A 13,606-nucleotide genomic window follows, 5' to 3' on the forward strand; every position below is an offset into this window, starting at 1 on the left:
GACCTACCTAAACAGGCCAGGCATGGTCATGCATGTCTGTGATCCTAGCCAACTGTGCAGTCTGAATCCAAGACCGAGCAACTTGAAAACATACCAGCCACAAGTTCATGGATGCCTGAAATCCCAAGAATGCAGAAGAAGGGGTGGGGCATGGCCACCCCTTCAGGGTTGCTCTCTCACTTCCCACCCCGCCTCTCTCCTGTGAGCACATGTGCCCTATAGCAAAAAAAAAAAAAAAAAAGGAAAGTAATATTTTCTCTAATCCCTCCTCCATTAAAACACACACACACACACACACACACACACACACACACACTCAAACTTCCATGAGAATTGTGAGGTGGGTAAAAGACCAGAACCCCACACTGGAGATTATTAATCTGGAAGACTCACTAGAACACTAGAACACTAGAACACTGATTAGAAGATGCGCTTTCTGCTTTCGGCTCTGAAGCGTCTGTCAGCAGAATGTATCCCATCTCCCCAGCGTCTCAGTCCCTCTCGGATGCAGCTGATCACAGCTGCCTCCACTAGAAGGCTGTGTTTCTATCCTTAAATGCCAGGTTGCACTGATTAGAAGATGCGCTTTCTGCTTTCGGCTCTGAAGCGTCTGTCAGCAGAATGTATCCCATCTCCCCAGCGTCTCAGTCCCTCTCGGATGCAGCTGATCACAGCTGCCTCCGCCTCCCTTGAGGAGCTTGATTGTAACTCTTGGTGGCATATTTGGGCAACTGTGACCTTCACTGTGTCAGGAGCCAACATGCACAAGGACCAGCTAAGGAAGGGTTGTGCTCCTGGTGGTTGACAAAAATCCTCACTGACTCCTTCTGGGACAATCAAGAAAACGTTGAAACTTCCAGAATGGGAGTTAGTAGCTGGAAAAAATTCTGGAGGTAACAGAGATGAAGAAATAGATCAGAAAAAATAATAAAGTGTCAGGAAAACACGATATTCAAGACTCTGAGTCAAACATGAATCAGAAGTGGGTTCTGAAAGTGAGGTGGTTTTAGAAAAACCTTCCTTAATGTATTTTTCTTTCTATATACATGAAGTAGATGTGAAATAAAAATGTATGTCTAAAGCCTAAATACTTAGGTCATTTTTATAACATAAACACTTAAATGATAGGGGCCAGCAGATGATTTGGTAGTTCAGGCACTGGACTCCCACAGGGCTGACTGCAGTTCAGGTCCTAGACCTGGTGGCTTGACAATCACACTGGGTGTGTGTGTGGGTACATGCCCAAAGTCCCAGGAGGAGAATGGAGGAGAAGGAATTGCAGCATGGCTATCCCCCTGGGGGGTGATTTCTCACTTTTCCTCTCACTGTCTCTCTGTCTCTGTGGTGAGTACACTCACCTTATGGCAAAAACCTAAAAAATAATAAAAATTAAATTATAACAAAGCATTTGTTTAATTGGCAGCACTTTTTTTTCCCTTGAAGGTACATAAGAAAATAGTTTATAATCAATAGTGCTACAGATTTTATTTTTAAAAACCGGATCAGCTGTCATGTGGAAGAACAATTAGATTCATTCTCTATATCTTCCAGGAGAAGAACTGAGACCAAACGCCAGAAGCCATAGGGAGCCTTCAGGAGAAGCTGTCCAAAGACAGGACAAGTCACCTTGGGTGTGACCGGCATGCTACACCTGTTACCCCACGCATGCCCACAACTGTCCTGGAAGCTCAGTATCACTCCCATCTCATGGAAGAGGAACTCAAGGCTCAGAGAAAGAACATGGCTTGCCCAAGGTTTCCCAGTAACTGCAAACGTCTGTGATAACACACTGCACACAGAGGGGACTCCAGAAGTCGAGGTGGGCAGAATGAGTGCCTTGAGCATTCAATTGATCAATCAACGAATGAGCCAACTTGGTCTCACACTGGTAGCACCAAAGCTAGGAGGAAACAGAAAGCAAGATGATTTTAGTCCCCCACCCCAGCCCCCATCAGCACTCCCATGGCACTAAACTCATTCCATTTGCTGCTTGTAGGAGCAATTTGCTTTATCATGTAAGGCAAGGGTGTTCTTGAGACATGTATGGCAAAGAACGGGTGACAACAGCCCCACTCAAATGTCGAAGTCCGAAGCACACCAGGTCGCCCTGTCTCGCACCTGCCAGGTTAACTCCAGAGCAAAGAGAGTCCCAGCTCAGCCTCCATCCACCTTCCTAGGGCCAGGAAAGCCAGAGGGCTAGGAAGAAGCCTGGGAGCCACCCACCCTACCTGCTCCGGCAGCTGGCACCATGAAGGCTAGCCCCAAGCCCCCAGCATGCCCAAGTTTCCTCTTCAACCAGAGAAGTGAACTCAGTACATCGGAAACCCAGGGTCAGTGTACATCGAACCCAGGGCACAACCCACCTGAAGAGGTGTACATCAGACCCACTGTGAGACACAAAGGGAGAGAATCCCTGTCCTTTCAGAAGACATTCCGCGCACAGTGTTTGTGAGCATGTGACCCACAGGAACAATTCTTACGAAGGCCGTTCCTTTGCAGCAGAGGGTCATCTGGGTTCACCCCAAACAGGTGGAACTGCTGCTGCTGTTCCATGAGTATCCCCCTCAGGGGGCTTGGCACCCTCAGCTCCCCTGCACTCCCCTCTAACTGAACCCGAGCAAGGGCAACGATCAGGGAGGAGGCCACAGGCTGTGGACCGGCTGTGAAAGTGGGACAGATACTTTGCTCCACAGAGTACAGAGCAAGGTGAAGGAGCAAGCACCCAGACGCAGACAAAGCCTCACTTGGATAGAGCCTAATGACCCCTGACCTTGTCCCCCAGGCGAATGGCTATTGCCTGGTTAAGAGTGCATGGAGGGCAGTGCTGACCTCCTAACACACCCCTTCCTCTGGTATCCCCCACAAGCTCATCCTGCAGGAGCCAATCAGCCTGCAAGAGGCTCTAACAGGGGTCAGATGGTGGTCAGCGCTAACACAACGCTCTGTGAGCTGAGCCGCATAGGCAGGGTCTGGGTTTGTGTCCTGGAGATCTCTGTGAACCCCAGGTGCAGGCATGCCATGATGCATGGCTGGCTGGGGGGTAGGTCACAGGACAGAGTCCCTAAAGGGTGTCCTTCTCACTCTCTCCTGTTCATGGAAGAAAGAAACATTTTATTTATTTTTATTTTTTTAAATAAGAAGATCCCTCTCTGATGGCTTCCCACTGCCTGCTGAGCTCGGCCCACACTCCTACCATCCCCAGCACACAGGACATTGCATGCCTCAGTGCCAGCCTGATCCAGCCTCTGCTGCCTTACACAGCCCCTGCTTTCCCCCCTTGTGGCACCCCAAACATATCACGTGATTTTTCCACATTTCTTTGTGCTATTACTTCTGTCCATTCTGACCTCTGGAAAGTCTATCTTCCAAGGCTCTCTCAACCAACGAGCACTACCTCCTCCAAGGAGTCCCCCTTGGTTCTTCCTGCTGTGCAACTCTGTGGACATTCCTTACTCTGTCTGGGTGTGCAAGTATCAGTGAGTGTGTCCGCTGCACCTCCCTCCATGTCAGAAGAATGCTCGCTGCCATCACTCATCACACACCCCCGGCTCCACAGCTGCGCCCAGTGAGCTAACAAGCCCCGGCCTGTGCTGTCAATGCCCCCAGCCCACAGCACCGACTGCAGCCCCTTCTGGAGTCCCTCCTCCACCGAGTCCCAGCTGACTCATCCCAGGGCTCTGTGTTCAGCTGACAACGAGTCAAATATAAACTAGGCTTTGTCAACATTGCCCTTCCCCACTAAGTGCTATAGGGGGGGACTTCAGAAAGGTTTTGGTGCAATCAATTTTTTGAAATCGAAGCATAGTTCTTCATAATATGCCTTTTTTAAGAACCTCTCCTACTTTCGGCAAAGGTTCTCTGCAGACCAGACTGACAACCAAGGTGGGAAATCAAAGCCCCAAGGCTCTGGGGGAGATGTTTTGTGGTAAGGGAAAGATTTTTAGAACAAGCTAGCCAGTGCCACAGTGCACACGGCCTTCGTTCAAAGAATGTGAGAGTTGGGGGTGAGGCTCTGGCCTTCATTAAGGAAGGCTAACAACAGGACGAGCTGCCTTCGCTCAGAGATTACAGCCTGGCGGGAAATGGTGGATTGGGACAGACTTGACTCCAACCTGGTTGGGTGACCTTGAGCCAGGAACACATCTCCCTGGCCTCTGCTCAAGGATCAAGAAGTTTCTGAGTCTCAGTTTCTTCCTAAGTTAAATAAAAAAAATAAATAAGGTGGCAGGGGTGAGACCAGCTGATCCCAGAGACTCTGTCACCCTGATGTCCCAGGGTTCTGTGACTCATGGTTCCTCCCAGGAGGCCAGTGTCATCTGAAACTATCCCGTTCCACACCCTGCTCACCTCAAGCCCCACCAGAGTCCAAGCAGGCGGCATGCAAAGGCAGCCCTCAACCGCTGCAGGTGGCAAGACGGGGTAGAAGATGGGGAAAGGGTTGGTTTCCACGGACACAGAAATGTGTCATTCACACCACCCGTCTCAGCCCAGAAGAACTGATCAGCTGCCCTTCCTCTCCTGGCCTACCTTTTTAAGAGATTACAACTGGCTGCTAAATTTAAGTGCTGCTCTGAAATCAGGACATATAAGGTCTCTCAGCCCGGATCTGAGGTTTCATAATGGGGAGAGCATGAAAGCAATGAAGAATTAAACTCGGAGGCACTCTAAGCTGTATTGTGTAGCCATGCCAATTACAGATCTTTAAAAATAGCCTCTCTCTTCTCTCATGCTGAAGAGAAAGATGAAGTTTCAGCAATAAACACACATCTGCTAGGAGCTTCTGAGGAGACAGGACATAAACACCCCAGAGGGCAGTCGTAGCAGCTGGAGCCCTCTCTGGGTGGCAGGATGTATCCTGATCAGCAGTGGCAAGGGCGAGGAGAGGCCCAGGGAGTGGGCAGGAGCGTTGCAGGGAGAAGGGCAGAGAAGGCGGCGGTGCTGAGAGGCTGGAAAGGGTGGAGGTGGGCTCCCCGCAGGCAGGAGGAGTTGGGGAGGAGAGCTCAGCTTGCTAGAAAATGAAGAACTGGCTGCCTTCTGCAGGGACACGGATACTAGGAACCCACCGAGAGGATTTCCAGGAAGCCATCCAGAGGATTCTGTGCCAGCGTCATTCATTCTGGAAATGGGCCATTCTTTAAATGTGGAAAAAACTGGCCTGGCTGTAGGAGCACACGGCGGATGCTGCTGCTTGGCAGGCTGAGGCCACATGGGAGGCCCTGGGTCCATTCTTGGCCCACTCTAAAAAGCTGGAGGCAGTAGCGTGTGCTTGTAGTCCCAGCTACTCCGGAGGCTGAGGCAGGAGGATTGTGACTGCAAGACCCTGTCTAAAAATAACACCACCACCACCCCCAACACACACACGAAGTGGAAAAACACTGGCATTTCTGAACGTGTACCTAGGCACATAACTATGCAAGACTCTTCTGGGCACAGGATGCTTGGACTAGGGGTGGAGGATCCACAGGAAAGAGAGGACTGGAGTCTCCAATGAGAAGAGAACTGTGGGCTGGATGACCAGAAGGAAGGGCCACTTATTTCCCACTGAATTCCCTTTGCACCTGAGTAAATATCTGACCAGGTGTCTAGGTAAGAGGGGGAGTAAGGGAGTACCACCTGAATATGCACGTAGGGTCCATGCAGCTGTGTGTGTTAGAGTGAGTATCATTTATCTGTGTGTGCATGCAATTCCATGTGTGTGTGGGGTATATGAACGTGTGTGGGGGTGGGGATAAGCAGTTTTTCAGAGAATCCAAGATGTTAGATATCAGGTAGGAGACCACAGATCTGAACTAGAAAGCTGGACCCTGCAAGAACTGCTGCATCTCCTGGTAGGCAAGCGTGGATCCAGAAGAAGCCTGAGGTTCCATCCAGCACCTCCTCCTCCCTTCTCACCAGAGAGTGCTCTGACTCCAGACAGGCAGCCCAACTGCTGTCCCAGCAGGGAGCCCATAGTGCCCAGGTCCAGCCACACGAGCGCCATGGGAATTCTCTGAGAAAAGAGACTGCTTGAATTGTCTCCGTGAGGGTCTGGCAAGGGGCTTCCTGGTCTCCTTATGCCTCTGTCCTATTTTTCTATTGTGTCTTACTATTGGATAGCCCCTTCCTCCAAGCAGGGAGTGCCTGACTCTCACTATTTTTGCATCAAATTGTGCCAAGCCCAGCTGTCCTGACACACAGAGTTGTTAGCACTCTGGCTTTACAGTAGCCACGAACTCAGCACCCCAGCCGTTCTGCTCTGAGGCATGACAGTCTTCCAGCAGAAGGAAAGCAGCCAGGCCCATGGCCCCTGTGCCTGCTCTGCTCCAGCCAGCAGCTCTCCTCACTGACCAAAAAGGTCCAGCAAGGTTTTTAGCACTTCTTCATCCTCCCCGATACCTTGTTCTCCTGGCTCCCAGCACAAGCTAAACCTCGAGCTTCTACACATCTCAACCAGATACACTGCGTTTCCAGATAAGTGGCCAAGGTCAGCCACTCAGAGTCACGAGAGCAGGAAAGTAGCTTCTGCACCTTGACAGATTGCTACAACGGGCGAGGCCTGAACAGGGCATTCTTAGACCCCTGTCTCCTGCATGTGCTGGGCTTCAGGACTGGGTACGTGGGGACCTGAGGCCTGCAGACACCCCACAAGCCTGCTGTTGCAGCAGCTTGGGGATTGGGGCCACTGTTCAACTCCTCGCTGCCCTCCTCCTGTGGCCCGCAACAAGGCACCCCACATTATCCAGGGCAGGAGAAAAAGCTGAGCCAAGCCAGTAGGAAACACAGTTCCTCTTTTAGGGCCTGCCCTTACCTCTGTGACCTCACAGAGAAATCTGACCAAGGCTTACAAGGAAGGTTGGTATCCAGATAGCCACCAGGAGGTGGGGCTCAGGGTGGGGAGGAAGGCAGAGAAATTAGTCTAACCCATAGGAAAGAGAAACACTACTCCACATAAAGGATGCACTAAAAGTCCCAGCACTAAAAACTCCAGTACTATACACACACACTCACACTCACACACACACACGCATACCCCTCTGCCAGACACCACTGAAACAGGACAGTGGTGACGGTAGACAAGCTCAGATGCTTCAGTACATGGAGAATGGCTGCATTAAGAACTGGCATGTGGACCAGCAGATGGTGTAATGGTTACATCGCTGGACTCCCACACAGTTAACTGCAGTTCAAGTCCCAGACCTGGCAGCTTAAAACTCATGCCAGGCACCTGTGCGTGCATGCCCATGATCCCAGGATGAGACTGGAGAAGAAGGGATTGTGACATGGTAATCCCCCCAGGGAATGATTTCTCTCTTTCTGTCTTTCTTTCTCTCCAATGAGTCTACACGCCCTATAGCAAAATAAGAAAAAAACTGGCATTATACCCCACCCTCAGGACAGGCTCTTCATCTGAGACACGGGGATGCATGTGCCTCAGGGGGTGACAGAGAAAGACCTCTGAGCATCTTCAAATCAGACCCCAGGCTCAACCTGGGCCCTGGAGGTCTGCATGTGAGCAGAGGCTGGTGTTGCCTATCACTCCCACCAGCCTTGAATTTCTCAGACCAGAGGATCAACTCTTCGGAAAGTAGGAGCCTTATCAGTCCAGACCAGCCATGTTCTCTACCTTCGTGGAGGGTGCTGGGAGAGAAACAGTGGTGGAGGGAGGGATCAGGGCACCCCAAAGTGACAGGAGTGGGTGTTTGGCCACCAGGCACTTGGCTGAAAGGATGAGACAGGCCACTGGAGCCTGGAGAGTCACCGTGCCTGCCTGACGATACACACTGTGGTTTTGTCTTCCTGACACCCCAGCCTCCCGAATTAAACAGTCAAAACTGAAGCCTAGCAGAGGGATCTCAGTATGGGGAAAGCAAGATGAAATTCTCAGGAAAGAAGGGGAGGAGGAAGAGAGGAGGAAGCTACACAGGTTTCATCCCTTCCTATCTCCTAAGCTCCGGCCTTCTCTATTTTCTAACTTTTAGGAAGTCTGGGAATTTCATCCTTAAAATAATGCCCCAAGCAAATCCCAAACCCCAATAGCTCTGTGCCTTTATCTATGTGTATGGCTGTATTAAATATGTGTATTTATAACCTACTCCAAATCAGTCAAAGGAAGTCTTATTTTTCATGAGAAAAATACATATATTGGATTTTTTATTATAAAAAATATTTTTACTATCAAAACTTTGAAAAAAATACTAAAAAATAAATGATAAAGGGTAAAATCAACTCTAGCATTGCCATCCAAAGAGTTAAAATTTTGCTTTATTTCCTCCTAGTAGAAAAGGCTATGTAAAAGGGGGGATGCCAGACCAGCAGATGGTGTAATGGTTATGCCACTTATATTGGATTTTTTATTATAAAAAATATTTTTACTATCAAAACTTTGAAAAAAATACTAAAAAATAAATGATAAAGGGTAAAATCAACTCTAGCATTGCCATCCAAAGAGTTAAAATTTTGCTTTATTTCCTCCTAGTAGAAAAGGCTATGTAAAAGGGGGGATGCCAGACCAGCAGATGGTGTAATGGTTATGCCACTGGACTCCCACGTAGTGAACTGCAGTTCAAATCCCAGACCCAGCAGCCTAAAACTCACACCAGGCGCGTGTGCGTGCATGCCCAAAATCCCAAGAGGTGGATGGAGGAGACTGTGGCATGGCCATCTTCCCCAGGGGGTGATTTCCTGCTTCCTGTCCCTCAGTCTCTCCAGTGAATACATACACCCCATAGCAAAAATTTATCTGAAGAAGAAGAAGAAGAAGAAGAGGAAGAAGAAGAAGAAAACAAAAGGGGAGGATGCCAACAACAGCAAGAAAAAGCAATGACTCTCATCTGAAAAACTGTTTGCAAGAAGGGGCCGCTCCTAAGTGGGTGAAAAGACATTTCGGAAGTGCCCAGCAGCCTTAAGAAGACTTGGCAAGGGATCCACGTGTGAAGTGTGTTATCTAGAGACGTGGTGGCCCGTCTTTAACTCCCCCCCGCCCCGTGCACCAGCTCTCCTTCATCAGGGCGCCCATAGACCAGCTGGTGCAGATGCTACCCCACAGAGCAAGTCCCGGCAGGGCACTTCATTAAGTCATAAATGCTCACTTTCTGTCACAGCTCACCCCACTTGCAGATGAAGTGATTTGTGAAAGGCTCCACAACTCACCCAGGTGTGAGGCAGCTTAGAAAAGACTCTCGAAGGCACAGGGAGGAAAACTGCCCCGAGAGAGAAGAAGAGAAGGTGTCCAGTGTTCTCCATCGAGCCCAGTATCGAGCATGGTCACTCCTGTGGTGGAGTTCAAAGCCTGGGCAGAATGACCTCAGTCCCCGTCAGCCCTCATGTGATCTGGGGAGGCCGGTGGCTGATTAGGGCCTGAATGTGGTTGTCTGGGCTCCCCACCGCAAGCCAGGGCAGCGAGGGTGAGCACAGCAGAGTCTGACGAGTTCAGGATGTTTACAGACCAAGGCTTGCTGAGGAAGTGTCCGCACGCGAGCAAGTCGTCCTTTTTAAAACCTCTTATCTAAACACAAGCACGTCAGTCACGTGAGCCCACGGCAGCATTCATTCATTCATTCATTCATTCATTCCAAACCATTTCCTAAGGGGCTGGGACCAAATCAGGCAGTTGCTCGCCTAGCCCCGCCATGCGGATTCAGCAGGGCACAGAGGGCACAGTCCCAAGGCTTTGGCTCACTAAGTGGGGAGACGGGCACCTAAGAAGAGGGGAATTGCTGACTCAAGGGAGGGGTCCTCCAGGTGAAAAGAGGTGCAAAAGGCCGAACAGCCAAATGCGACGAACAGACTGAAGCCTGATTCCAACAGACTATAAAGGTGATTTTGAGACAACAAGGAGATCTGGAAATGGCCAGGGGATACCAGGTAAGTACGGTTAATTCGGTCTTATGCAATAATGGAAGTGTGGAAGAGAGGGAAGGGGAAGAGACAGAGAAAGGAAACCAGCCTGTATATGCCAGATGACGGTTGGAGTTGGGTGACAGGTATATGGGTTTATTATATGAGAATGTTTATAATGTGTTTGTTTGTTTATGTTTGTGTTATTATTTTTTAAGGTGTTTGCCATAGGGCATGTGCACTTGCCAGAGAAAGACAGCGAGAGACAGTGAGATGGAAAGTGAGAAATCACCCCACAGGGAGATGGCCACGCTGCAATCCCTTCTCTTCTATTCTCCTCCTGGGATTTTGGGTATGCACACAGACATGCCTGGTGTGAGTTTCAAGCCTTCAGGTCTGGGACTCAAACTGCAGTTGACCAAGTGGGAGTCCAGCATCTTAACCAACACACTAGGTTAATGGAGGAGGCAGTACATTGTGGCACACACAGTAGGGGAGACTGGTATAAAAGGCTAAGGAAATTTAGGAACCAGCAATTAGCGTAATGGCTATGTCACTGGACTCCCATGTAGTTGACCGTGGTTCGAGTCCCGGACCCAGCGGCTTAAACTCACACTGGGCGCATGTGTGTGTGTGCCCAAGATCCCAAGAGGAGAATGGAGGAGAAGGGATTGCAGCATGGCCATCTGCTCTGGGGGGTGATTTCTCACTTTCTGTCTCTCTGTCTCTCTCGGTCTTTCTGATGAGCGCACGAGCCCCATAGCAAAAACCTATCCAAAAAAAAAGGCTAAGGAAATTTAGAGCAAAGAGGGTTTGTGAGAACCACAAAAGAAATCTGCTCAAGTTTATGAGTGTTTGCAATATCATTTCACAATGGGGTGAGAAGATGTGTCCATAAATAATGACAATAGTGGGGGGGGGGCTGGAAAGCACAGCAGAGGAGCAGAGGCCAAGCCCCAGAGTTTGGAGGGCAGCCTGAGTTCCCTGGGAGCGTCATCCCCCAACACGGACCTCACTCACATACAGATGGAGGAAGGACTCCCTGCAGGGTCACTCACTACGTGTGATGGGAGCAAGTTGCAACCTCTCTTAAGTCTCAGTGTCCTCCTCTATAAAATGACAATAACTCCACCTCCTTCTTTGGAGGACTGACATGGCAGGGGGTGGGGAGGTGATACAAAGAGTGAAAAGTCTCAGCGTGAATAAATGGTACTCCCTTCCCTGGCTCTTCATGGAGTAGGGACTGTTAGCCCTGGTGGGCTTCTAAGATGGGCAATATTGAACCCAAATATTGTACTCATTCTGTAGCCCCTCCTACCAGAGCCAAGGCTCTCCATCAAGAATACAGGACCCCTACTCTTCAGCAGAGGGGAGTGAAGGGGGCAGGCTCATGGCTGAGCGACAAACCCTGGTGGGGGTGTGGACCCGAGAGGAGAGCATGGAGACATTCCAGTCACAGGCAGGGAGGAAATCAGGGAGTATGTGACAGCTCCTGGAAATGGGCCACCAATGGCCACAGTCACAACTAGCCTAGTCTTTAAGTTGATTCATACTAGAATGTAATTGGTGTCAGACTAATCATGATTTTCTTTTGAAAGAGGGCTGGGCAGAAAGCCAGAGTCCTGGGCATGAAGGCTCAAGGCGACCAAGATAAAAGTGATGTCATATTTTTAGAAAGGTATGTTCAAACTGTGGCCTTCAATTACCCCACAACTGTAAGTATTGGGTTGTCAAAAAAAAATCATAACACATTTTTGCATAGAAAAATATGTCATTTCTGACAACCCAATAGTATAACCTACCACCTTCCCCCGGCCCCTGCGACCACCCGTATCTCCAGAAAACACACATACACAAACACGCCTAGAATCAGTTTCAAGGTGGAAGCTGAACCCAATACAGTATGCATAGACTGTCCCAGAAGCCAACTCTCAGAGGTGAAGCTAAGTCTTGGTAGAAACAGGCTTCTCTCGAAAACAAAAACAAAACCAAAAAACACCCAGCAGGAGCACTCAGTCCCCCCCATCACGTCACAGCCAACACTACCCATTGCCTCTGGCTAGAGGGCAGGGTGGGCAAGGGGTTTGCAGGTTGAACAATTTGGGCAGACCGGGATCATTCAATGCTTTGCCAAAGACGCATCTCCTGAAATCCTGGTAGACAGAATTTTTTCAGGCCGCGAGGCTCCAGTTGGCACACAGTGGGCCCCGCCCCCCTCCGGGGCTGCACCACATCACTGTCCACAGCCACAGGTCAGCAGGAGGGGTGCCAGACTTAGCAGGGCCGAGCCAGGACCCGGCTCAGACATTTTCACTGTGTACCTGAACCTCTTTGGCCATCTCTCAAATAGGGAAGGCAAAACTCTCAGAGTTTCTCAAGAGTAACCATAAAACTGGCTGCCAGTGTGGGACAGGGCAGGACCTGACGCCTGGCAGCCACTTAACAAATGTCTTCTCTCCGTCGGAATTGATCTCACCACAATTGGTCTCTCCCAGACATGCTGGCTGCCCTGGAGACTTGAGACCCACGTGCTGGGTCCCCTGCTCCTGGGGAGGAAACCGGCACAGAGGAGGCTCAGGTGCCAGGGAATCTGGGCAGCCAACGTCAGACAGCCAACTCGCCACTGGCTTTTTTCCCCTGTGGACCTCTCCACGAGGGGCCTGGCTAGTGACTCCATCCTTCACTGAAACCACTGAAGACGAGTGAGCAGACGAAACTGTCAGCAAGAGGGCCAGCACACCGCTGCAGGCGGGCCCTGGATTTCCAAATAAAAGCCCTTTCCACTTTAAGAGCCCAGGCCTCAGAATAAACAACGTGGACGGAGACGCACGTTTACTCTGGTTTCAACACGCCTCTTCCCCATCCAGTAAAGCCATTCCCAGTTCTGTCGGTGAGTCTGGCCTTGGATAAAGTTAACCCCAGCTGCTCCAGTAGGCAGCAGGGCCAACAGCGCCAGGGGCTGCGGGCAAGCCCCCTCCTCTCCCAGGGCTAGGCTGGCAGACCAGGGCAGGCGCAGGAGACCTCTAGCACGGGTGCTCCTGGCGCTGGGGTACGCACCGACTCCTGGGGGACGCGACACCGAACAGACCGTGGCGCGGGCCCCTCGGGCCACCTCCTCGGCCCCTGCCCCAGATTGGGTCCCAACCCGCAGCAAACTAGGCCACTGACATTTGGCTTAACCAACTTCCTGTTATTAAGGAGGGAGGGGAACAAGGGAGAAAAAAAAAGAAAGAAAGAAAAGAAAAAGAGAGAGTGGCGCCCAGTGAAGAGCTGAGAAGGACGTGAAAGGTGCGGAGCTCAAAACCTGGGAAAGAAAGTTTGGGGAGGGTCTTCTGCCGGGTGGCAGGCGGCACAGCTGGCGCGTCGCGCCCTCTCGGTATAGACGTTTGAAATTGTTCTAGGCTTAGAATTGCAGGTCTGCGTTTGGGGGGCGGAGTAAGAGGTAGTTCAGGATACCGGTAGGAGGCTTTCATTGCGTTCTAATTGGTTCAGAGACCCGCCAGGGCCGCTCCGGGGTCTCCCCGCTTCCTCCGCCCCGGCAGCGGCACCTGCTCGCTGCGCCAGCCGGGTGGGTTTCGAGCGGGGATGCTGCGGCCGCACCTGACCCTCCCCGGCGCTGGACAGAGCAGAGTCCAGCCGGGGCTGGCACGGTCTATACGCACATCCAGCCTCCAGCCCTCCCGGAGCCCTGTGCCGCCCCCGTCCTACCGAAAGTCACGCAGGCAGCGGAGCCTCGGGACGGCGTCTGCCTCCGCCGCGGGCGGGCTACCGTCGGGACCCACGGGCCGCC

General features: G+C 51.1%; 1 long non-coding RNA gene across 1 annotated transcript in view; it reads right to left on the reverse strand.

Moving 5' to 3' along the window:
- Positions 1-13,606, reverse strand: part of LOC102495713 (uncharacterized) — a 55,944-nt gene extending 42,338 nt beyond the window's left edge. The window contains exon 1 of the long non-coding RNA XR_337221.2: positions 13,525-13,606. This is a non-coding gene — a long non-coding RNA (uncharacterized LOC102495713). The remainder of the gene's footprint in view (positions 1-13,524) is intronic.

The sequence above is a fragment of the Tupaia chinensis genome, unplaced genomic scaffold, assembly GCF_000334495.1.
Source record: "Tupaia chinensis unplaced genomic scaffold, TupChi_1.0 Scaffold144767_1, whole genome shotgun sequence".
NCBI classification, from domain to species: domain Eukaryota; kingdom Metazoa; phylum Chordata; class Mammalia; order Scandentia; family Tupaiidae; genus Tupaia; species Tupaia belangeri.